Source organism: Anomaloglossus baeobatrachus, chromosome 12 (genome assembly GCF_048569485.1).
Source record: "Anomaloglossus baeobatrachus isolate aAnoBae1 chromosome 12, aAnoBae1.hap1, whole genome shotgun sequence".
Lineage (NCBI taxonomy): Eukaryota > Metazoa > Chordata > Amphibia > Anura > Aromobatidae > Anomaloglossus > Anomaloglossus baeobatrachus.
This window is the reverse complement of record NC_134364.1, coordinates 63,115,050-63,141,297: the sequence shown is the minus strand read 5'-3', so window position 1 is coordinate 63,141,297 and position 26,248 is coordinate 63,115,050. Positions and strand designations below refer to the sequence as shown.

The 26,248-nt window shown below is 49.6% G+C and overlaps 1 protein-coding gene across 1 annotated transcript in view; it reads left to right on the top strand.

Moving 5' to 3' along the window:
• The first annotated feature begins 16,799 nt into the window (after nt 1–16,799).
• The window catches only part of EIF5 (eukaryotic translation initiation factor 5), a 52,876-nt gene continuing 43,427 nt past the window's right edge, over nt 16,800–26,248 (top strand). Inside the window, exons 1-2 of the mRNA XM_075329620.1 lie at nt 16,800–16,899; nt 17,119–17,305. The gene's annotated coding sequence lies outside the window, so the exon portion shown is untranslated. The remainder of the gene's footprint in view (nt 16,900–17,118; nt 17,306–26,248) is intronic.

The following is a 26,248-nucleotide window of genomic DNA, read 5'->3' as shown; positions in this document are numbered from 1 at the left end:
TCCAGAGCAATGTTCAGGCTGTGTTGGCATGCCACTTGAGAGGGTGCCTTGACAAGCAGATCGTCTAAGTAAGGGATCACCGAGTGTCCCTGAGAGTGTAGGACTGCTACCACTGCTGCCATGACCTTGGTGAAGACCCGTGGGGCTGTCGCCAGGCCGAAAGGCAGTGCCACGAACTGAAGGTGTTCGTCCCCTATGGCGAAGCGCAGGAAGCGCTGATGCTCTGGTGCAATCGGTACGTGGAGATAAGCATCTTTGATGTCGATTGATGCCAGGAAGTCTCCTTGGGACATTGAGGCGATGACGGAGCGGAGCGATTCCATCCGGAACCGCCTGGTTTTTACGTGTTTGTTGAGCAGTTTTAGGTCCAGAACAGGACGGAAGGATCCGTCCTTTTTCGGCACCACAAACAGGTTGGAGTAAAAACCGTGACCCTGTTGCTGAAGAGGAACAGGGATCACCACTCCTTCCGCCTTCAGAGTGCACACCGCCTGAAGAAGAGCATCGGCTCTCTCGGGGGGCGGAGATGTTCTGAAAAATCGAGTCGGAGGACGAGAGCTGAACTCTATCCTGTAACCGTGGGATAGAATGTCTCTCACCCATCGGTCTTTTACCTGTGGCAGCCAGGCGTCGCAAAAGCGGGAAAGCCTGCCACCGACCGAGGATGCGGTGTGCGGAGGCCGAAAGTCATGAGGAGGCCGCTTTGGGAGCGGTTCCTCCGGCGGTCTTTTTAGGACGTGACTTAGACCGCCATGAATCGGAGTTCCTCTGATCCTTCTGAGGCCTTTTGGACGAGGAGAACTGAGACCTGCCCGCGGGCCGAAAGGACCGAAACCTCGATTGTACCTTCCGTGGTTGAGGTCTGTTAGGTTTGGACTGGGGTAAGGATGAGTCCTTTCCCTTGGATTGTTTAATGATTCATCCAATCGCTCACCAAACAGGCGGTCGCCAGAAAATGGCAAACCGGTTAAAAACTTTTTGGAAGCAGAGTCTGCCTTCCATTCACGTAGCCACATGGCCCTGCGGACTACCACCGAATTGGCGGATGCTACCGCCGTACGGCTCGCAGAGTCCAGGACAGCATTAATGGCGTAGGACGCAAACGCCGACGCCTGAGAGGTTAAGGACACCACTTGCGGAGCAGATGTACGTGTGACTGCATTAATCTGTGCATGACAAGCTGAGATAGCTTGGAGTGCCCATACGGCTGCGAATGCTGGAGCAAAAGACGCGCCGATAGCTTCATAGATGGATTTCAACCAGAGCTCCATCTGTCTGTCAGTGGCATCTTTGAGTGAAGCCCCATCTTCCACTGCAACTATGGATCTAGCCGCCAGTCTGGAGACAGGAGGATCCACCTTAGGACACTGAGCCCAGCCCTTGACAACGTCAGGGGGAAGGGATAACGTGTATCCTTAAGGCGCTTGGAAAAACGCTTATCTGGACAAGCTCGGTGTTTCTGGACTGCCTCTCTGAAGTCAGAGTGATCCAGAAACATACTCAATGCACGCTTGGGAGACCTGAAACGGAATTTCTCCTGCTGAGAAGCTGACTCCTCAATTGTAGGAGCTGGTGGAGAAATATCCAACACCTGATTGATGGTCGCTATAAGGTCATTCACTATGGCGTCACCATCAGGTGTATCTAGGTTGAGAGCGGCCTCAGGATCAGAATCCTGATCTGCTACCTCCGCTTCATCTTCCAGAGAGTCCTCCTGCTGAGACCCTGAACAGTGTGATGAAGTTGAGGGAATTTCCCAGCGAGCCCGCTTAGGCGGCCTGGGACTGCGGTCTGTGTCAGAGACCTCACCCTGGGACCTATGGGTCACTCCAGGAGCACTTTGCTGCTCCAATTTAGGGGGGCCTGGGGTCCATGATTGAACAGTGCCCGGGGCCTGAGTCACCGGTCTGGACTGTAAGGCTTCTAGTATCCTAGCAGACCATTTATCCATACTCTCAGACAGTTTGTCAGCAAATACTGCAAACTCCGTCCCTGTCACCTGGACAGTGGTAGCAGGTGGTTCCACCTGGGCCACCAGTAGCAGAGGCTCCGGCTGAGTAAGTGCCACAGGGGCCGAGCATTGCACACAATGAGGGTCAGTGGAACCTGCCGGTAGTATAGCCGCACATGAGGTACAGGTTGCAAAGTAAGCCTGTGCTTTGGCACCCTTGCTTTTTGCGGACGACATGCTGTTGTCTCCTCTGAGTACAATCCAGGAGGGTATATAGCCAAAAATCAACAGTGCGACCGTACAGTGTAAATGTATAGCATATAAGCATATATATATATATATGTACACTTCGGCACTCAGTGGGGCCAGCACCACAGGTGCTGCTTACCGACCGCTCAAAGCGGTTGTGTGATCACCAGATTCCCTGCCTGGGCCTCCCAGAGCCTGTTGTCTCTCCTCTCCAGCGTCAGAAGTGCTGACAGGAATGGCTGCCGGCGTTCTGTGGGGAGGAGGGGGCCGTGGGCGTGCCCTAGAAAGTGCGGGAATCTGGAGCCCCACTGTGCTGAATGAGGGGGGAGGAGGATACAAAGTATGCTCCAGCCCTCAGCGCTGACGTCCTGTGCAGCGTCCCGCCCTTCCCCTGACTGGCAGGCCCGGGGGCGGGAGTATGCGATACTAGGCCGCAGAAGCCGAGGACTAAAGTTATAAGCGCGGCCGGCATATAAGCGCGGCCGGCGCGGTAGTCCCCGGCGCACTAACACACCCAGCAGAGCTGCAGTGTATATGGCACAAGCGCTCCATGCGCGGTCCCCACGGGGACACAGAGTACCTCACAGTAGCAGGGCCTTGTCCCTGATGATACCCGGCTCCTGTCCAGCAGATTCCCCAGGGGTTGCGGAGGGAGCACGGTCCCAGTGCCTGGAGACCGATTAGGATTCCACTTCACCCAGAGCCCATTAAGGGATGGGGAAGGAAAACAGCATGTGGCTCCTGCCTATGTACCCGCAATGGGTACCTCAACCTTAACAGCACCGCCGACCAGAGTGGGGTGAGAAGGGAGCATGCTGGGGGCCCTGTTATGGGCCCTCTTTTCTTCCATCCGACCTAGTCAGCAGCTGCTGCTGACTAAGATGTGGAGCTATGCGTGGATGTCAGCCTCCTTCGCACAAAGCATGAAAACTGAGGAGCCCGTGATGCACGGGGGGTGTATAGGCAGAAGGGGAGGGGCTTTACACTTTTAGTGTAATACTTTGTGTGGCCTCCGGAGGCAGAAGCTATACACCCAATTGTCTGGGTCTCCCAATGGAGCGACAAAGAAATTAGAATACAAATGAAAAAACAGTAAAACACTGTTATGCTTTCAAATAATACAATACATAAAAATTTAGGGGAAATGGCGGAGACCGCAAGGACAAAAGAACATCATATACATAGATTTCATAGGCACCAATAGGAGGAACATAAAAAAATTCTCCATTAGGCTAAGTGACAATCTGTTGAGACATGAAGACAGTCATTAGAGAAGTGACAATACTTAATATTTGGACACGTACCTATATGTCAAGAGAGCTGTCAAATTACATCAGTGTGAATAGGAGACAGAACTGATCGTCAAAACAAATGGAAAGACTGCGCACGTGGTCTATGGTGGAAGGAGATAAGAAAGACAATTATCCATGGATTATATGAATAGAACAGAATTTAGTAAAAGGTCTGATTATCCAAGTCCAAGCAAGGGAGAAAGGAAAAAGAAGGGAGAAGGGGAGGCGTACCTTGCAGGTAAACCTGTGTATATAATGCTATGCGAAGTGCCCATCAATAACGTGCTGTGATTTGGTATGTGCCAGAGTAAGTATCCTACAGGAGTCAATGGTGAAAAACATGAGAAAGAGAATTATGATATAATCCGTGCTCATATAGGGAGCTGATGTATGTAGGTAATTAGATTAATAGATGTATTAGGTACCGGCCAAGCCCCCTATATATATGAACGTACCACAGCAGGAAAACTGATTAGTGATGGTAAGTCAAAATCGGATAGAGTGTCCGATCACGTGGAAGAAAGGTCACGTCACGAAGTAACTTCAGGTTATCTGTTGATGGCATATATGTCAATAAAAAAAAAAAAAGGAGGACAACTTATCATATGTACCTGGTCTATGCGTATTGCTGAATTTGACTAGGTCTGTATGTTAGAGTGTACCACTGTAAATAGATTGTGGTGCGGGGTGATAAACTTCACCTGATGTATCTTGTTAGGTCAGGGGAATTTAAAGCAGGGAAAAGCGAAAGTCCTGTGTGGATAGAACAGGTATATGTCAATCACAGCAACACGTAAGGTGGATGTGGGGGAATCCAGAAAAACGGCCGCACATAAAAAGAGCTCACAGCCACCTATGCACACCGCTGACGCCACTACAGGGGACCCACTTACCAACTAACGCAGGTATGACCTAAATGGCATTTTTACCTCTTCTCATCCAGGCCCAGCCACTTCTTAAATCCCTTGCATTTTAATTACAGGCTTCCTTGCATTATATCATTCGGCTGCTCTGCCATCTCCTCCTCACTGGAAGGTATATCTCTGTATTTCCTGGTCTGCTTATCTCCTCCTACATTTATCCTCATATACTGTTGTGATTGATGTATACCATTATACTAGGGAATCTCTTTATTCACACAGCATTCCTGCGTCAATTGGATTAACATACATTAAGCAGGATACCTCATCTGCAGACCCACCACGTACTCTTCTGATGCTCTCTGATACACTTCTATGTATAAATCAGCTCTTTCAGTGATTTCCCCTTCATTGGAAGGTATATTGGTATATTATATCCTTATAACTTGTATAGTTTTCTGGATTCCCCCACATCCACCTTACGTGTTGCTGTGATTGACATATACCTGTTCTATCCACACAGGACTTTCGCTTTTCCCTGCTTTAAATTCCCCTGACCTAACAAGATACATCAGGTGAAGTTTATCACCCCGCACCACAATCTATTTACAGTGGTACACTCTAACATACAGACCTAGTCAAATTCAGCAATACGCATAGACCAGGTACATATGATAAGTTGTCCTCCTTTTTTTTTTTTTTTTGACATATATGCCATCAACAGATAACCTGAAGTTACTTCGTGACGTGACCTTTCTTCCACGTGATCGGACACTCTATCCGATTTTGACTTACCATCACTAATCAGTTTTCCTGCTGTGGTACGTTCATATATATAGGGGGCTTGGCCGGTACCTAATACATCTATTAATCTAATCTAATTACCTACATACATCAGCTCCCTATATGAGCACGGATTATATCATAATTCTCTTTCTCATGTTTTTCACCATTGACTCCTGTAGGATACTTACTCTGGCACATACCAAATCACAGCACGTTATTGATGGGCACTTCGCATAGCATTATATACACAGGTTTACCTGCAAGGTACGCCTCCCCTTCTCCCTTCTTTTTCCTTTCTCCCTTGCTTGGACTTGGATAATCAGACCTTTTACTAAATTCTGTTCTATTCATATAATCCATGGATAATTGTCTTTCTTATCTCCTTCCACCATAGACCGCGTGCGCAGTCTTTCCATTTGTTTTGACGATCAGTTCTGTCTCCTATTCACACTGATGTAATTTGACAGCTCTCTTGACATATAGGTACGTGTCCAAATATTAAGTATTGTCACTTCTCTAATGACTGTCTTCATGTCTCAACAGATTGTCACTTAGCCTAATGGAGAATTTTTTTATGTTCCTCCTATTGGTGCCTATGAAATCTATGTATATGATGTTCTTTTGTCCTTGCGGTCTCCGCCATTTCCCCTAAATTTTTATGTATTGTATTATTTGAAAGCATAACAGTGTTTTATTGTTTTTTCATTTGTATTCTAATTTTCTATATATATTTTTCTCTTTCTTCTGTCACTAGTCCTAGTGTCCCTGTAAAAGATCCAGTTGGATCGAAACGTTGGACGGACTAATTTTTGTATATACACAATAAAACACATTATTTTCAAGCCAAATCAAGGATTCTTTTATTACATTGTGGTGTGCCGGATATACTTTATTGTATTGCTGGACTTATTATTCCAGAGCACCCCCCCCTCCGCAGTGAGCCAGGTCTATTCTATTGAATAGACCCACCTACAATGACGCCCACCAATCAGCTCATGGACTAACACATTGTTCGACCTACTGACCAATGAACACATCCGGACATGCCCCTTTGCAAGGTTATATCAGGGCAAGCTCAGTTGTAATAAGGGCAGAGCCCGGGCTGACTTTTGTCGAGGAAAGATGAATATCCGACTGTGTCTGATCTCATTTTTCAAGCATGCTCTCGATCCACACCAATTAGACCAGGCAGTAGGCAACTAGTGATCTCTGATTAAGAGTTCACCCTAACATTATTGGCGCCCAACGTGGGGCACATTATTTCTGTATGGAGGGCTATGTGGGACCCATTATTCTGAATGGAGGGCTATGTGGGGCCCATTATTCTGTATGGAGGGCTATGTGGGGCACATTATTCTGTATGGAGGGCTATGTGGGGCACATTATTCTGTATGGAGGGCTATGTGGGACCCATTATTCTGTATGGAGGGCTATGCGGGGACCATTATTCTGTGTGGAGGGCTATGTGGGGCCCATTATTCTGTATGGAGGGCTATGTGGGGCCCATTATTCTGTATGGAGGGCTATGTGGGGCCCATTATTCTGTATGGAGGGCTATGTGGGGCACATTATTCTGTATGGAGGACTATGTGGAGCACATTATTCTGTATGGAGGGCTATGTGGGGTCCATTATTCTGTATGGAGGACTATGTGGGGCACATTATTCTGTATGGAGGGCTATGTGGTGTCCATTATTCTGTATGGAGGACTATGTGGGCCCATTCTGTATGGAGGGCTATGTGGGCCCATTATTCTGTATGGAGGGCTATGTAGGGCCCATTATTCTGTATGGAGGGCTATGTAGGGCCCATTATTCTGTATGGAGGACTATGTGAGGCCCATTATTCTGTATGGAGGACTATCTAGGGTCCATTATTCTGTATGGAGGACTATGTGGGGCACATTATTCTGTATGGAGGGCTATGTGGGGTCCATTATTCTTTATGGAGGACTATGTGGGCTCATTCTGTATGGAAGGCTATGTGGGCCCATTATTCTGTATGGAGGGCTATGTAGGGCCCATTATTCTGTATGGAGGGCTATGTAGGGCCCATTATTCTGTATGGAGGACTATGTGAGGACCATTATTCTGTATGGAGGACTATGTAGGGTCCATTATTCTGTATGGAGGACTATGTAGGGTCCATTATTCTGTATTGAGGACTATGTAGGGTCCATTATTCTGTATGGAGGGCTATGTGGGGCCCATTATTCTGTATGGAGAGCTATGTAGGGCCCATTATTCTGTATGGAGGGCTATGTGGGGCCCATTATTCTGTATGGAGGGTTATGTGGGGCCCATTATTCTGTATAGAGGACTATGTGGGACCCATTATTCTGTATGGTGGACTATGTAGGGTCCATTATTCTGTATGGAGGATTATGTAGGGTCCATTATTCTGTATGGAGGACTATGTAGGGTCCATTATTCTGTATGGAGGGATATGTGGGGCACATTATTCTGTATGGAGAGCTATGTGGGGCCCATTATTCTGTATGGAGGGCTATGTGGGACCCATTATTCTGTATGGAGGGCTATGTGTGTTGTGATCCTCATTCTACTGGTACGATGGACTCTTTACAGCAGTTGTTGTCTCCAGATGGGTTTTCCCTCAAGCTTCATGGAAGTTGCTGTGGTTGGGGAAAGCTGGATCGGCCCATCTGATTCTGACTCATGGCTCTTTCTAACTTGTCTTTTTAGGATCACCCAGTCTCCTTGCTTGAGACCACGTGCTCCTGACACTGATTTAGGATCTGTAATTGGAAGATACACATGTTTAACACACTATACAGGCAGTTGTATAAGGCTCGTACATCACTGGTCAGGATATCACACTGCATCTGAAGTATCTGTGAGAAATATAATCACGTTCTAGGTGCTAAACCAAAAATATCTTATCTAAAAGATCTAATTATTAAGAAAAAGGAAAACGAACATTTGTTACATGATTTGCAGCGTCCACCATTATCTTGTGGCTTCTTACATTTTTATGTTATAATCATTAAAATTCCAAACAACATACACCCATGTGAGTAACTCTAGACACAATTAAATATTCCAATAAAGGAGGGGGCAGGGATTGGGGCAGTAGCCTTAAACTCTCCCTACCTCATAGCGGAGGTCGGCACCCTATAAGGTAAATTGGCGCCCCCGCTCACCCTCCCTATCCCTACACTGCTAAGCTAATATGTGCTGCTAATGTCAATGAGGCAATATAGAAACCGTGAGATACAGGGGATAAAGAGGCGTCAATATGCAATTATATATATCCAATTCCTTCCAAAAGATTAAATATTCAAACTCTGTATTTTACATAGCTGTTTGTTAGCTTAAATCAATATGATACCGCAAATTCAAAGACCAAACCCTAAAAGAAATTAAATATCACACATGTATAACATGTACCCACTGTATAAATATAATAATAAGGCCAGGTAAAGTCATGAGGAGATCTTGTCTAATCACAGACCCTCCACTGTCCAATTCACACTCAGGCTAATAAAATAAACGCATATTTGTCAGACACTTAGCTTGAAAAAAAAACAACGTGTTTCTCCCCTCTTCACAATGGCAGACAGGGGTTCATCAGGAGCATACCAAAATACTGATCTCTATAATGACCTCTGCTATAGAATATGTACTTTTACCACTTTTAGGAACTCCATTTTTACATACCACCAGCATCATGAGTTTTTCAGCAGTAACGTTTTCCATACTGGATATGTTTCAGAGCAGCCCTGAAAAGAAATTCACACAACACACACAAAACTCACATAAACCTACTCATGGTAGATGTATATGACTAATCTGCAATCACCGGAGCAGTAGAGCGGATGAGGGGGGTGTTTCTGTGAGGTCTTTACAGTTTTTCTAACTTAATAGGCACACGTCTTACATGACTGGACGTGTCTGGCCACTTGGGTACTGAAGCAGTGGTGGCGCCCATATCTTGTCCATCCCAACACCTTTGTCACATGTGTTACCTGGGCCATTATTGAGTAGAGCGCTCATGGCAGAGAAAGCTTACCGCCCTTTATCCACAGACCTTCCTCAGTCAGCTGGCTCCCTCGTCTCACACTCCGTTCCTTGCTAAATCACTTGTTTCTGAAGGGATTTAAAAACACAAGAAGTGACCAATGTCACGGACGTGACAGGAGCCACCGATGTACTGGTACTGGTCTGCATTGCTAAAGAACTCTCAACTCTAGGCCCATTCACTGCTTCTTTGTTGTCTGCACCTGTGCGAACAGCTCCATCAGTAACCGGCTCCATCAGTCACCGGCTCCTTTGATAACAGGAGCCTCCACCGGCGCTCACACCCACTCTACGGTCTTTATAGGTTTATCACGTCACAATCCACATTTGACTATCTTACCCCACTCCGCTCTACGAACCACAGTGATTGCAAATCTTCATCTCGTTCTCCTATTCCGATGGGAGAGGAGTTAGTGGTTCGATTTTTATTACCTCATGTTGCGTAACCTCAGCATATCCAGTTGTAGAATCAACCAGCATCTTGGTATGTGGATCCCTCTACGGAAAAACTCAAAATCTGCATTAGCAATGGGCTCATCTGAGACATGTTCAAAACCTGACAATTCTTGTTACATCAGATCAATCATGAGATATATGTAATCGGATCCATGCGTAAGGGAATTATTGTTAAAGGCCTCTTGGTGATAGATTATGTACCCGAGACAAGAAGAGATCCATTAGAGTTATAATACAATTAGGTGTATTCAGGTAGAAAAGTCTCGAAGACGCGGACAGCACTCAGATGTTGACTGAGAATCAGTCTTTCAGAAAAAGTAATGATAAAAGCTGCAGCATAACAGTAAGAAGCTTATTCTTACAATTGCCTTACTCCTTCTAATCAATTAATCTCAAAATCTGGGTGAGCTCTTTGGCATTAAATAGTCTGTTCTAAGGACTGGGACATTACCTGTGCATCTGTGCACTGTGTGCGCGGGATGTGATCAACTCTCTGATAAACAGTCTGTACTAGTGGGGGCAAAGGCTTAGCATTGCTTGTTTAGCGATTAGCAAAATGAAAAAAAAGTTGCAGTTAAAGCATTAGAGCTGATGTGTTAGACGGTAGGGTCAGAAGGTTAATAAAGTATTTAGGGGGGACTGTTGAGGAGAGCCATAAAATTAAATACTTAATTAACCTCTGGACATAGAGCATTGTGAGAAGTGTGTGCAATTAAATCAATTCTCTAGACATAAGTAAGTCACTCTTCAGAGGAACCCAAAATGGCCCCCGATGACATCACAGACCCTACCATCAGCATGGATCCACCAGATGACATCCCTCCCATCACCATCACCATGGATCCATCCAATGATGTCATAGACCCGCCTACAATGACACCCACCAATCAGCTCATGGACTAACACATTGTTCGACCCACTGACCAATGAACACATCCGGACATGCCCCTTTGCAAGGTTATATCAGGGCAAGCTCAGTTGTAATAAGGGCAGAGCCCGGGTTGACTTTTGTCAAGCAAAGATGAATATCCAACTGTGTCTGATCTCATTTTTCAAGCATGCACTCGATCCACACCAATTAGACCAGGCAGTAGGCAACTAGTGATCTCTGATTAAGAGTTCACCCTAACAAGGACTGGCTCTGTGTGCTCATCCATAGGGTGGTGAACAGGAGTGCTTCCATGTGCTCATCCACAGAATTGACAGGACTGGCTGTGTGCTCATCCTCTGCCTCTATGTTCAGCCTCTCCACTGGCTCTATGTTCTCATCGACAGAGTGGACAGTACCGACCCCCTGTGCTCATCCACAGGGTGGACAGGAATGGCTCCTTGTGCTCACCCACAGAGTGGACAGGACTAGCAACTTGTGCTCATCTACAGAATTGACAGAACTGGCTCTGTGTACTCATCCAAAGGGTGGACAAGTCCGCCCCCTGTGCTCATCCACAGGGTGGACAGAAGCGACTTTGTGTGCTCATCCACAGGGTGGACAGAACTGGCTTTCTGTGCTCATCCACAGAGTGCACAGGACTGGCTCTGTGTGTTCATCCACAGGGTGGATAGGACTGGCTCTATGTGCTCCTCTAAAGGGTGCACAGGACTGGCTCTGTGTGTTCATCCACAGGGTGGATAGGACTGGCTCCATGTGCTCCTCTAAAGGGTTGGCAGGACTGGCTCTGTGTGCTCACCCACAGAGTGGACAGGACTGGCTCCTTGTGCTCATCCACAGAATTGACAGGAGTGGTTCTGTGTGCTCATCCACGAGTGGACAGGACTGGCTGTACCGGCCCCACATCTCATCCACAGAATCGACAGGAGTGGTTCTGTGTGCTCATCCACAGGGTGAACAGGACCAGTTACGTGTGCTCATCCACAGGGTGGACAGGACTGGCTCAGTGTGCTCATCCACAGGGTGGATGGGACTGGCTCAGTGTGCTCATCCACAGGGAGGACAGGATTGGCTCTGTCTGCTTAGCCACAGGGTGGACATGACCGACGAGCCGTGTGTTCATCCACAGGGTGGACAGGACTAGATCTGTGTGCGCATCTACAGGTTGGACAGGACTGGCCCTGCGTGCTCAACCACAGAGTGGATAGGACTGGCCCCATGTGCTCATACACAGGATAGACAGGACTGTCTCTGTGTGATCATCCACAGGGTGGACAAGACAGTCTCTGTGTGCCTGCTATTTACATGGACTAGTTTACACTGTAAATAAGACCACATTAGCGCATGCTGAGATATTATTTCACATGGATCTTGGGTTCTTGTGTAAAATAGTCCATGGGCACTAGCACAGGGGTTTAACGTCCGTGGTTACAGAGGATGTGATTGCAACAGGAGGGGCTCGCAAACATCAGTGGCTATTTCAGCTGGATGTGCGTCCTTGGACATTTCAGCTGAAGTCAGCTTCCGGCTTTGGAAGAGAACACCGCATGTTGTGGGAGCTGAGGAAGGTGAGTAGAATTATTTTTTTAAAATTTTCTGGAGAAGAGCAGCAAAACAGGGATATTACTACTGGAAGGGGCCCAAGATGGGGTGGCATTATACCAGGATGAGGAACATAAAAGGGTGCTTTACACGCTGCGACATCGCTAGCGATTGCTAGCGATGTCGCGAGCGTTAGCACCCGCCCCCGTCGTTGGTGCGATATGTGGTGATCGCTGCCATAGCGAACATTATCGCTACTGCAGCGTCACTAGCACATACCTGCTGTGCAACGTCGCTGGAGACACCAAACAATCCCTCCTTCAAGGGGGAGGTGCGTTTGGCATCACAGCGGCGTCACTAAGCGGCCGGCCAATAGCAGAGGAGGGGCGGAGATGAGCGGCCGGAACATGCCGCCCACCTCCTTCCTTCCTAATTGCTGGTGGACGCAGGTAAGGAGATGTTTGTCGTTCCTGCAGTGTCACACACAGATGTGTGCTGCCGCAGGAACGATGAACAACATCGTACCTGCAGCAGCAGCGATATTAAGGAAAGGAGCGACGTGTCAACGAGCAACGATTTTTCACGTTTTTGCGCTCGTTGATCGTCGTTCATTGGTGTCACACGCTGCGATGTCACTAACGGCGCCAGATGTGCGTCATATATCGTTAGCGATGTCGCAGCATGTAAAGCAACCTATACAGATGTAGCCAGAACTTTACATACACTATCTAAAAAGACACATCTGCATGTTTTTCTCATTATCTGACATGAAGTCAAAATAAACCTTTCCCATTTTAGGTCAAATAGGATTACCAAAATAATTTACATTTGCCAAATGCCTGAATAATGAGAGTGAGAGATTGTTCAAGGCCAGTGTCACATTGTTCAACATACGTTCGGTGGTCCCGTCGGAGCTTCCGTCCGAACACCCCTGCAAAACGTGTTTTGGACGCATGTGCCGACGGGGCAGTTGACTGTAATGGAGCAGACTGAGTTAGCATGTGCTCTCTCTTGCACCATTTTCAGATGTATACGCTTTCTGGAAGCAGACACCAGACAGCGGACACTGGCATTTTAGAATAAGCATACTTTGAAGAGCTGGCCGTGGTCTATGGGTCTTGGATGATTAATCTGAGGTGGGTCCTTTGCCAGACCCACCTATGTCCCTTAGACATACATAGGGAAAGATCTGTCGATCAACAGGAGCAGGGTAGGAACATCCAGTCAGGAACGTGGGGTGGACTAGTCATCCAAGTATGTTTACTATCAAATGTCACAATGAAGTAAAATATACCTGGCCATAATCACAAAGCCAATGTCTGATTCATGCTGCTGGTGGTTTGGGCAGCATAAATCTGATAACTAGAGCTGGGCGGATTCGCAAAAAAACGGGACCGGCGGATCCCTGCTCTTTTTTTTTCTTTCAAATCCAGTTCCGGTCCAGAATCCGGTACCCATATAAGCCTATGGGAACCAGAATCCAGAGATTAAAAATGATGGTGGAAGGAATAGGGGGATAGGTGCGCACACGGTGTACTCACCGAACTTCCGTGTCATGGCGGCAAGCTGCTTTCAGGTCGCACATTCACTTCTGGAGCTGCGTGCGTCTAGATCGTGCACTAAAAGTAAAGGTAGATGCTAGAGTGTACGGGCTCCTTTCAGGTATGACGCAATTTGTCACGTGATGGGGGAGGTGTTTAAAATGCAGCTCGGTTTAGAATAAAAAAAAATTTCTAAGTCCATGTAAGCATGGAGTTGTTCATAATAGAAATGGAGGTCTGGGGGGGTAAGACCCCTAGATGGGTGGGGGGAAAGAGGGATGGGCAGATCTTTGCGCCCGCAATATGTCCTCCTCTATTCAGCCTGAGCAGACTGCTTTATTTCCTGGCCGCGATGTGTCCTCCTCTGCTCAGCCTGAGCGGCCTGCTTCATGAGCTGGCTGTGATGTGTCCTCCTCTGCTCAGCCTAAGCGGTCTGCTTCATGAAGCAGGCGGCTCAGGTTGAGCTGCGCCCGCGATGTGTCCTCTGCTCAGCCTGAACGGCCTGCTTCATGATTCAGACAGCGCCTGTGATTAGTTGCAGGGAGACGCTGTCACAGAGGCTGAGGGCACATATGACTGCAACCAATCACAGAGGCCAGGACGGCCGGTGAGCGGGGAAAGCAGTGCATATGTATGAGCAATAATGAGCGGAGGCCGCAGGAGCAGTGTACAGCTGTGACGGAGCCTTGGTAAGTATGAAGCACTCGCTACAGTCTTATTTTTCCTTTATTTTTTTAATTTCTCAAGTGTCGGATCCAGATCAAACACCTGGGATCCTGGGCCTGACAGCCGGGCAACTTGAAACTGTGTGGATCCGAACTTTTACAGTTCGGGACCTCCCATCACTACTGAAAACATGTTCCTCTTGAAGTTTTCTTTTGTTACATTCAGACTGGGTTTGCGGCCACAATCAACGCATATGCTCAGGCATTATATGCCCGACAGTGGCCAGAGTCTGGGTTGATGCATATACATCTATCCACCATATAGATTCATTGAAAACAACGTATACTGTGTAAGGTATCATGGGAAAGCACAGCTGCTGCAGCGCTTTCCAATACAGTGAAATAAACAAAACAGTATTGAGATGCAAACCTACCAGAGGCCAAAAGAACATGCTGTAGGCCGTTGTCTGGTAAATGACAATCTATGGGAACCTTTGGGTCCAGGAAAAGCTACTTACTGTGCACTTAGATGGGGAGAGAGCTGGAGAATGTGCACTCTTAAGAATGCCTATAGGTACCGTCACACTAGGCAACAGCGCTAGCAACATTGCTGCTGAGGCACAACTTGCTAGCGATGTTGCTGTGTGTGACATCCAACAACAACCTGGCCCCTGCTGTGAGGTCGTTGGTTGTTGCTTAATGTCCTGGACCATTTTTTAGTTGTTGCTCTCCCGCTGTGAAGCACACATCGCTGTGTGTGACAGCGACAGAGCAACAACTAAATGTGCAGTGAGCAGGGAGCCGGCTTCTGCAGACGCTGGTAACCACGGTAAACATCGGGTAACCAAGAAGCCCTTACCTTGGTTACCCGATATTTACCTTCGTTACCAGCGTCCGCCGCTCTCAGCTGTCAGTGCCGGCTGCTGCTCCCTGCACACGTAGCTGGAGTACACATTGGGTAATTAACCCGATGTGTACTGTGGCTAGGAGTGCAGGGAACAGGAGCCGGCACTGACAGCTGAGAGCGGCGGACGCTGATAACGAAGGTAAATATCGGGTAACCAAGGTAAGCGCTTCTTGGTTACCCGATGTTTACCGTGGTTACCAGCGTCCGCAGAAGCCGGCTCCCTGCTCACTGCACATTTAGTTGTTGCTCTGTCGCTGTCACACACAGCGATGTGTGCTTCACAGCGGGAGAGCAACAACTAAAAAATGGTCCAGGACATTCAGCAACAACCAACGACCTCACAGCAGGGGCGAGTGTTAGCGATCAAAAATACTCATCTAATCGCTGATTGTTGACACATCGTTCATTTTCAAAAAATCGTTGCTGGATGCAGGTTGTTCGTCGTTCCTGAGGCAGCACAGATCGCTACGTGTGACACCCCGGGAACGATGAACAACAGCGTATCTGTGTCCTCCGGCAACGAGGTGGGCGTGTTGTTAATGCGGCTGGTCTTCGCCCCTCCGCTTCTATTAGTGGGCCGCTGTGTGACGTCGCTGTGACAGCGCACAAACCTCCCCCTTAAAAAAGTGGTTGTTCGCCGCCCACAGCGATGTCGCTAGGAAGGTATGTGTTACGCGTCCTAGCGATATTGTGCGCCACGGGCAACGGTTTGCCCGTAACGCACAAACGACGGGGATGGTTGCTTTCACCAGCGACATCGCTAATGATGTCACTGCATGTAAAGCAGCCTTTACAGTCTGAGGAAATACGTGAGGCACAAAAAGGTGAAGAGGGGGGGGGGCTAGAAGCTTGTAATGTATGGTCCATTCTATGAAGCACCTTGGTTGTATCTATTTTTTAACAGCTTTTGAAAGTGAATACATTTGATTCATGTATTTGGACCTTGTATCACCTTTTTTCAATCATTATTGTGGTTTATTTCATGGGTTACAAAAGTGAATCAATTTGTGCGGTCTGTGACATGTTTGACCAATTTTTGGACTTGGTGTTGATGCTCTTTTATGCATTTTTCAGCTAAGTGCGTTTTCTGCCAGAGTGCGTTTTTCGCTGAAGAAGCAAAACTGCAGCGTGTGCACATACCCTACGGGAAGTTTTGTTTGTTTTTTTTTTAATGCGCAATTTAAATCAAATCTGCTCCAAAATCCAGATAAAACGAAAGTGCCTTAAATTCACACCCAGTTTTTGTAGGTTGTTTTTTTTTTTTTTTAAGGTATAGGCGTTTTCTCATTACCACGAAGCTTATTTTTCAAGTGTCAGTGTGAACTTTGTCTGAAATCACCTCACACTCGACACAGCCGCCATTGTGGGCCCTCCTGCGCCTCAGACCGCCATCACCCTGCCCTCTCCGCGTGACTCCCGCACATAGGAAGGTTAGTCCTGTCACATGCGGCTTGGCACTCGTCAACAACTTTCCCGCGCGGCTCTCGCGACACTTCTGCCCCCTCACAGAAGTGGAAACCGCGCTCATTGGGCCGCCAACGAATGAAACCTTTCCCGATTGGCTGGAGCAGTGGACCAATAGGGATGCAACAGAGAACCCCCTGCGTCGTCCAATGGCCGTTGAGAATTCGAGGAGGCGGTGCCCGCCCACAGGTAGGCTGGTCTCTGGCTGAGAGGCTTCGCTCACAAGCGCCTCCGTACTAGAGCACTAGACGCTTCGTGAGGTGAGTGTGCGGCGCGACGTGGGTGCGACCCTCGCGGCCAATTACCGCCTGTTATCCACTGATTAATCACCCCCTAATTAGCCGCCCGCTGTTTGTTTCCCCTCAACTGCCCGCCCACTTGTGTTATTAAACCGTCAAGTGTTTCTGAGTTTTTTTCATTTTTTTGTTTCTCGTCCCCACCCGCCATGGAAGTAATGATGTTCCCGGTTTGTGCCGCAGGTTCCCCGCTCGGAGGGTGTCTCCCGCTCGGTGTGTAATCTCCTCCGGCCTGTGTCCAGTGTCGTGGCCAGCGGTGCGCTGTGCCGTCCACTACTCCGCGGTTGTATCCGTTCCTTCTTGCCCTTCTCCGGTTCATCGCACCCAAGGGCGAGCAGCGTTGTGTTTATGTCTTTATTGGACGAAAACGGTGAGTGGTGAGCGAGCGCGGGATGGCGGGGACGGCGGAGGTAAAATGGCGGCCGCGCCTCATGACTGGAGGGAGGACGTGACGCAGGTTGCTCGGGAGCGGATACGGGGTTTCTCTGGCACTCTGGTAGGGGGGCAGCAGAGGTGACGAGGAGCGGTGAGGACCCCCAGTCTGGGAGGGGGGCCGGGGGGCCCGTGTGTGCAGGGGCTGAGAGGAGTGTGAGGGCTGCTGCGCATGCGCGACCTGACAGGGCTGACTCAGTGCTGCAGATGTGAGTCATCAGCGCGCAACTCCCGAGCGGCTGCCCTCGCCGGCCACCAGGGGGCGCTGCCGTGTAACGTGTGATACTGGGTTATATCCGGGGGGCGCTGCCGTGTAATATCGGGCTATAGCCGGGTGGGGCGCTGCTACGTATATAGTTAATACTGGGCTATATCCGGGGGAGGGGTGCTGCCTTATATATAGTTTAATACTAGGCTAAATCTGGGGGAGGGGGTGCTGCTGTGCAATACTGGGCTGTATTTGGGAGGGGGGGGGGTGCTGGTATGTATTTCTGATCTTGATATGGTGGTAAGAGGCTGCTGTAATACTGTACTGAGCTATGTATGGGATATGCTGCATTTGTGGTTGCCTCCAGTGCTGTATTCATGATTCATTTCAAAGGGACCTTGTCACCAGTTTTGCGGCCACCACCAGTGGGCTCTTATTCAGCATGTTAGAATGCCGTATATAAGAGCCCAGGCCGCTGTGTAGAACGTTAAGAATTTATAATACTTAACGGTCGTGCTGCGTTGGCTTCTAGTCAGATGGGCGTCTCCGGTGCCGGCGTCGCCTCTTTTGGTCATCTTCGTTGTCCTTCTGCAGCGTGTGTGCATGATGCATCCTACGTCATACACTCGCTGGTCCCGTGCAGGCACACTACAATACTTTGATCTGCCCTGCTTAGGGCAGATCAAAGTGCTCATGACCTTAATGTCGGCGTGTGTGGATGACGTACGCGCGTCATGCACCACGGTTTCAGAGGATGGAGGACAAAGATGGCTGAAAGAGGAGGCGCCGGAGAACTGAGACTCCCATCTGACGTGTGTGTGTGTGTGCTTTATTTTTTTTTTTTTCTCCTTTTACACAGCGGCCTGGGCTCTCATATACAGCATTCTTAGGCTACTTGCACACATCCGCCTGTAGCAGTGCAGCACAATCCGGCGCTCTGCTGAAAAAACGAAACAGTTTTTTTTTTTTTTTTTTTTTGTTGCCGCCGGTTTCGTTTTTTCCAGCATTGGCGTCGCATGGCCTTGCGTTCCGTCCGTTTTTTGCCGCATGCGGCAGATTTAGCCGATGCGGCGGCCGGATGAAACGTTCTCTGGCACGTTTTTTGCTCCGACAAAAAAACTGCATCGCGCCGCATCTAGCTGCTGCGGCGCATTTTTCATTGCTTGCCTATGGACGCCGGGTGTGATGCGGCAAAAAACGCATCCGGCCGCCGCATGCGTTTTCTTTCACTGCTCATGCTCAGTAGCGTGCCGCAACCGGAAAAAAAATGAACGTGCCACATGTAAAAACTTATGCGGTGTTTCTTCGGCGCTCCATTGGGAGACCCAGACGATTGGGGTGTATAGCTACTGCCTCCGGAGGCCACACAAAGCATTACACTAAAAAGTGTAAGGCCCCTCCCCTTCTGGCTATACACCCCCCGTGGGATCACGGGCTGCTCAGTTTTCAAGCTTTGTGCGAAGGAGGTCAGACATCCACGCATAGCTCCACTGTTTAGTCAGCAGTAGCTGCTGACTATATCGGATGGAAGAAAAGAGGGCCCATACTAAAGGGCCCCCAGCATGCTCCCTTCTCACCCCACTCTTGTCGGGTGTTTAAGGTTGAGGTACCCATTGCGGGTACGGAGGCTGGAGCCCACATGCTGTTTTCCTTCCCCATCCCCCTGAGGGCTCTGGTGAAGTGGGATCTTACCGGCCTCCAGGCCCTGAGGCCGGGCTCCATCCACAGACCCGGAGATCCTGCTGGATACGGAGCTGGGTACCATCAGGGACAAGGCCCTGCAACATTCAGGTACTCTGTGTCCCCGTACAGACAGGCACAGAACACTCCAGCGTTGCTGGGTGTTCTAGTGCGCCGGGGACAGTAGCGCTGCGCGCTGGGCCATATTCACTGCAGCTTAGCTGAGTGGGTTGATGTTTGGGGAACTGCCGCGCCGGCCGCCAATACCGGAGACTGCGGCGCGGCTGTGACTTGTGGTGCGCCGGGGACTTCGCGCTGACCGTGCTTTTACGACGGCAGCGCTTATAAATCTAGTCCCCGGCTTCTGCGGCCTAGTTACGGTTCATTCCCGCCCCCAGCCCTGTCAGTCAGGGAAGGGGAGAGACGCTGTACAATAGTCAGCGCCGAGGGCTGGAGTCTTATTTACATACTCCAGCCCTCTCACTGGGCACAGTGGGACGCCAGTTCCCGCTCTTTGTCTGCACACGCCCACGGCCCGCCCCTCTTCACAGGATGCTGGCAGCCATTCCTGCATGCAGTCTGAGCTGGAGAGCGGACATAGCCCTGGGAGACCCAGACAGGGGATTCTGGCGACCACACACCCGCTGCTAAGCGGGCGGTAAGCAGCACATAGGTGCTGACCCCACTAGTGCCACAGTGTTGTTTTGTGTACTTTGTTTGTACCTATATATATTGCACTGTACGGTCGCTTCTTGGCTTATACCCCTATATTGCTCTGAGGAGACAACAGCATGTCATCCGCAAAAAGCAAGGGTGCCAAGGCACAGGCTTTATATCATGCATGTACCGCATGTGGGGCTGATCTACCGGCAGGTTCCACTGACCCCCATTGTGTGCAATGTTCGGTCCCTGTGCCACTTCGTCAGCCGGAGTCTATGCTAGTAGTGGCCCAGGCAGAGACGCCTGTGAACCCTGCCCCGGTGACGGGGACAGACTTTGCAGTTTTTGCTGATAAGATGTCTGTGACTATGACAAAAATTCTAGAAACTTTGCAGTCCAGGCCGGTCACTCAGACCATGGGCACTGTTGATTCAATGTTTCCCGGTCCCCCTCAGTTGGAACTAATCCGTGCTCCAAGGGGGTCCCAGGCATCACAGGCTGAAGACTCGGACGACAGTCCCAGGCAGCCTAAGCGAGCTCGCTGGGAGAGACCCTCGGCGTCATCACGCTGCTCAGGGTCTCAGCGAGAGGATTCTCTGTATGATGAGACAGAGCTAGGAGATCAGGAGTCTAATCCTGAGACCGCTCTCAACCTGGATACCCCTGATGGTGACGCCATGGTGAATGATCTTATAGCGGCCATCAATAGACTGCTGGATATTTCTCCTCCAGCGGAGGAGGCAGCAGCACAGCAGGAGAAATTCCATTTCAGGTATCCCAAGCGTAAATTGAGTACTTTTCTGGACCACTCTGACTTCAGAGAAGCAGTCCAGAAACACCATGCTTATCCAGATAAGCGTTTCTCCAAACGTCTTAAGGATGCACGTTATCCCTTTCCCCCTGACGTGGTCAAACGCTGGACCCAGTGTCCAAAGGTGGACCCCCCAATCTCCAGGCTTGCGGCTAGATCCATAGTTGCAGTGGAAGATGGGGCTTCACTTAAAGATGCCAATGACAGACAGATGGACCTTTGGTTGAAATCTGTCTATGAAGCTATCGGCGCGTCGTTTGCTCCGGCATTCGCATTCGTGTGGGCACTCCAAGCTATTTCAGCTGGTCTGGCGCAGGTGGACTCTGTCATACGTCCATCAGTGCCGCACGTGGCGTCCTTGACCTCGCAAATGTTTGCGACTTACGCTATCAATGCGATCTTGGACTCTACTAGCCGTACGTCAATAGCGTCCGCCAACTCGGTGGTTTTACGCAGAGCCTTATGGTTAAGGGAATGGAAGGCAGATTCTGCTTCCAAAAAATGCTTAACCAGTTTGCCATTATCCCAAGACAGACTGTTTGGTGAGCAATTGGCTGAAATCATTAAGCAGTCCAAGGGTAAGGACTCTTCCTTACCCCAGCCCAGATCGAGCAAACCTCAACAGTGGAGGGGACAGTCGAGGTTTCGGTCCTTTCGAGGCTCGGGCAGGGCCCAATTCTCCTCGTCCAAAAGGACTCAGAAGGAGCAGAGGAGCTCAGATTCCTGGCGGGCTCACTCACGCCCAAAGAAGGCAGCCGGAGGAACCGCTTCCAAGCCGGCTGCCTCATGACTTTCGGCCTCCTCCCTCCGCATCCTCGGTCGGTGGCATTCTCTCCCGCTTTTGCGACATTTGGCTGCCACAGGTCAAAGACCGGTGGGTAGTAGACATTTTGTCTCACGGGTACCGGATAGAGTTCAGTTCTCGTCCTCCGCCTCAGTTCTTCAGAACTGCCCCACATCCCGACCGAGCCGATGCTCTTCTGCAGGCGGTGTGCTCTCTAAGGGCAGAAGGAGTGGTGATCCCTGTTCCTCTTCAGGACCGAGGTCAGGGTTTTTACTCCAATCTATTTGTGGTGCCAAAAAAGGACGGCTCTTTCCGTCCTGTTCTGGACCTAAAGCTGCTCAACAAGCACGTGAAAACCAGGCGGTTCCGGATGGAATCCCTCCGTTCCGTCATTGCCTCGATGTCTCAAGGAGATTTCCTAGCATCAATAGACATCAAAGATGCTTATCTCCACGTGCCGATTGCTCCAGAGCACCAGCGTTTTCTACGCTTCGCTATAGGAGACGAACACCTTCAGTTCGTAGCCCTGCCATTTGGTCTGGCGACAGCCCCACGGGTTTTCACCAAGGTCATGGCAGCAGTGGTAGCAGTTTTGCACTCTCAGGGACACTCGGTGATCCCTTACTTGGACGATCTACTTGTCAAGGCACCCTCTCAAGAGGCATGCCAACTCAGCCTGAACGTTGCGCTGGAGACTCTCCAGACTTTCGGGTGGATCATCAACTTTTCAAAGTCAAATCTGTCACCGACCCAATCACTGACATATCTTGGCATGGAGTTTCATACTCTCTCAGCGATAGTGAAGCTTCCGATGGACAAGCAGCGGTCACTACAGACAGGGGTGCACTCTCTCCTTCAAGGCCAGTCACACCCCTTAAGACGCCTCATGCACTTCCTGGGGAAGATGGTGGCAGCAATGGAGGCAGTCCCGTTTGCGCAGTTTCATCTGCGCCCTCTTCAATGGGACATTCTCCGCCAATGGGACGGGAAGTCGAAGTCCTTAGACAGGAAAGTCTCCCTTTCCCAGACGGCCAAGGACTCTCTTCAATGGTGGCTTCTTCCCACCTCATTGTCACAAGGGAGGTCCTTCCTACCCCCATCCTGGGCGGTGGTCACGACAGACGCGAGTCTGTCGGGGTGGGGAGCAGTGTTTCTCCACCACAGGGCTCAGGGTACGTGGACTCAGCAGGAGTCCACCCTTCAGATCAATGTTCTGGAAATCAGGGCAGTGTATCTGGCCCTACAAGCCTTCCAGCAGTGGCTGGCAGGAAAGCAGATCCGAATTCAGTCGGACAACTCCACTGCGGTGGCATACATCAACCACCAAGGCGGGACACGCAGTCGGCAAGCCTTCCAGGAAGTCCGGCGGATTCTGATGTGGGTAGAAGCCACGGCCTCCACCATATCCGCAGTTCACATCCCCGGCGTAGAAAACTGGGAAGCAGACTTCCTCAGTCGCCAGGGTATGGACGCAGGGGAATGGTCCTTTCACCCGGAAGTGTTTCAGGAAATCTGTCGCCGCTGGGGAAGGCCGGACGTCGACCTGATGGCGTCCCGGCACAACAACAAAGTTCCAACTTTCATGGCACGGTCTCGCGATCACAGAGCTCTGGCGGCAGACGCCTTAGTGCAAGATTGGTCGCAGTTTCACCTGCCCTATGTGTTTCCCCCTCTGGCACTCTTGCCCAGAGTGCTACGCAAGATCAGATCCGATTGCCGCCGCGTCTTGCTCGTCGCCCCAGACTGGCCGAGGAGGTCGTGGTATCCGGATCTGTGGCATCTCACGGTCGGCCAACCGTGGGCGCTACCAGACCGGCCAGACTTACTGTCCCAAGGGCCGTTTTTCCATCTGAATTCTACGGCCCTGAACCTGACTGTGTGGCCATTGAGTCCTGGATACTAGCATCTTCAGGATTATCTCAAAAGGTCGTGGCCACCATGAGACAGGCTAGGAAGCCCTCGTCCGCTAAGATCTACCACAGAACGTGGAAGATTTTCTTAGCCTGGTGCTCGGCACAGGGGGTGTCCCCCTGGCCATTTGCATTGCCCACTTTTCTTTCCTTCCTTCAATCTGGTTTGGAAAAGGGCTTATCGCTCGGCTCCCTTAAAGGGCAAGTCTCAGCGCTTTCGGTATTTTTTCAAAAGCGTTTAGCACGACTTCCTCAGGTACGCACGTTCCTGCAGGGGGTTTGTCACATCGTCCCTCCGTACAAACGGCCGTTAGATCCATGGGATCTGAACAGGGTACTAGTTGCTCTCCAGAAACCGCCCTTCGAGCCTCTGAAGGATGTTTCACTTTCTCGACTTTCACAGAAAGTGGCTTTTCTGGTAGCGGTCACGTCTCTTCGGAGGGTATCCGAGCTGGCAGCGCTGTCATCCAAAGCCCCCTTCCTGGTTTTTCACCAGGACAAGGTAGTGCTGCGCCCGGTTCAGGAGTTTCTCCCTAAGGTGGTATCCTCTTTTCATCTCAATCAGGATATCTCCTTACCGTCCTTTTATCCTCATTCAGTTCATCGGTACGAAAAGGATTTGCATTTGTTGGATCTGGTGAGAGCACTCAGAATCTACATTTCCCGCACGGCGCCCCTGCGCCGCTCGGATGCACTCTTTGTCCTTGTCGCTGGTAAGCGCAAAGGATCACAGGCTTCCAAATCCACTCTGGCTCGATGGATCAAGGAACCAATTCTTGAAGCCTACCGTTCTGCTGGGCTTCCGGTTCCATCAGGGCTGAAGGCCCATTCTACCAGAGCCGTGGGTGCGTCCTGGGCATTACGACACCAGGCTACGGCTCAACAGGTGTGCCAGGCGGCTACCTGGTCGAGTCTGCACACTTTCACCAAACATTATCAGGTGCATACCTACGCTTCGGCGGACGCCAGCCTAGGTAGAAGAGTCCTGCAGGCGGCGGTTGCCTCCTCGTAGGGAAGGGCTGTTTTGCAGCCCTAACTTGAGGTATTAATTTACCCACCCAGGGACTGCTTTTGGACGTCCCAATCGTCTGGGTCTCCCAATGGAGCGCCGAAGAAGGGAATTTTGTTACTTACCGTAAATTCCTTTTCTTCTAGCTCCAATTGGGAGACCCAGCACCCGCCCTGTTTCCTTCGGGATTTTTGGTTTTTTCGGGTACACATGTTGTTCATGTTGAACGGTTTCAGTTCTCCGATGTTCCTTCTGATTGAATTTGTTTAAACCAGTTATTGGCTTTCCTCCTTCTTGCTTTAGCACTAAAACTGAGCAGCCCGTGATCCCACGGGGGGTGTATAGCCAGAAGGGGAGGGGCCTTACACTTTTTAGTGTAATGCTTTGTGTGGCCTCCGGAGGCAGTAGCTATACACCCCAATCGTCTGGGTCTCCCAATTGGAGCTAGAAGAAAAGGAATTTACGGTAAGTAACAAAATTCCCTTCTTTCGCTGCATCCGTTGCATAGGTTTCACAGCCGGATTGAGCCGCAGTGCTCAAACCGGATGTGTGAAAGTAGCCTAACATGCTGAATAGAGCCCACTGGTGGTGGCTGCGGCTTATAGGCAGAAAAACTAGTGACAGGTTCCATTTAACCCACACACTTAATGACTTGGATTAAAAGGGTATATCCAGGACTCTTAACAAAGTACCTAAGCTATAACAGGCAGCTTCTCCCTGCCTGTTGTGCCTGGTGCTGTTCTTCCTGGCACAGCAGTCACAGACCACTTCTGTCAGCGATACAGTGGCTTCATCAAGAGGGGAGGCTTCTGTTCTGTGGATAGCTAGCTATCCACATCAGCTTTGTCAGCTGTTCTGCACAATCTACAAAGCAGAGTGGATGAGAAGCTGTCGCTCTGTTGATGAAGCCACTGTATCACTGGCAGGGGCGATCTTCTGTCGGTGAAGAACAACGCTGGGCTTTCTGTAAGCAGGTAAGTAGCAACTTGCGTAAATGTAACAAAAAAAAAGGTCCTGGATATACCTTTCAGTTGCAGAATTACTTTGTGTTTGAGCAGATGATGCTTTCCTTCATCATGGCTCTGGGGTTTGGGTATTTTTTTGATAGACCCATGCCTGTGCAGATTTATTATCCTTGAAGGGACCCTGCCACCAGGTTTTTCCCCTTATAAACTTCAGCCACCACCAGTGGGCTCTTGTATACAGAATTCTGTATATAAGAGCCCATGCTGCTTTGTAGAACATAAAAAAAACACCTTTATTATACTTGTGAAACAGTTGCGTCTGATGGGTGTGGCTGGTCTCGGTCCGGTGCCTCCTCTAACCTTGGGGAGGGAGTCTGAGAAGTCTGATCTTAAGATCTAAACTGGTGTATCCTAGCAACTTGGCATTTTTGTCTGAGGGAATGCCCCTTTAACAACCAGGATGTCCTTGGTCGCCTCCCTCTGGTTACCATGGACTGAAGCATTGCGCTGATTGGATTGTGTAGTCATAAAGTCCCCCTAGGGGGACAAGTAAAATCCAGAACAAGTGTAAAGAACAAAAAAATCCCGACACTCAAATCACTCCCCCCTTTTTGCCCCATTGAAAATAAAACAAAGTACACATTTGATATCACCGTGGTCAGAAGTGCCAGACCTATTAAAGTATAAAATTAATCTGATCGGTACACGATGTGGCGAGAAACATTTCAAATGCAAAAAATTAAAAAAAAAAAATTTTGGTCGCTGTAACATTGCATTAAAATGCAATAACAGGCAAACAAAATATCACATCTGCTCAAAAAATGGTGGAATTAAGAGCCAGCTCAAGACGCAAA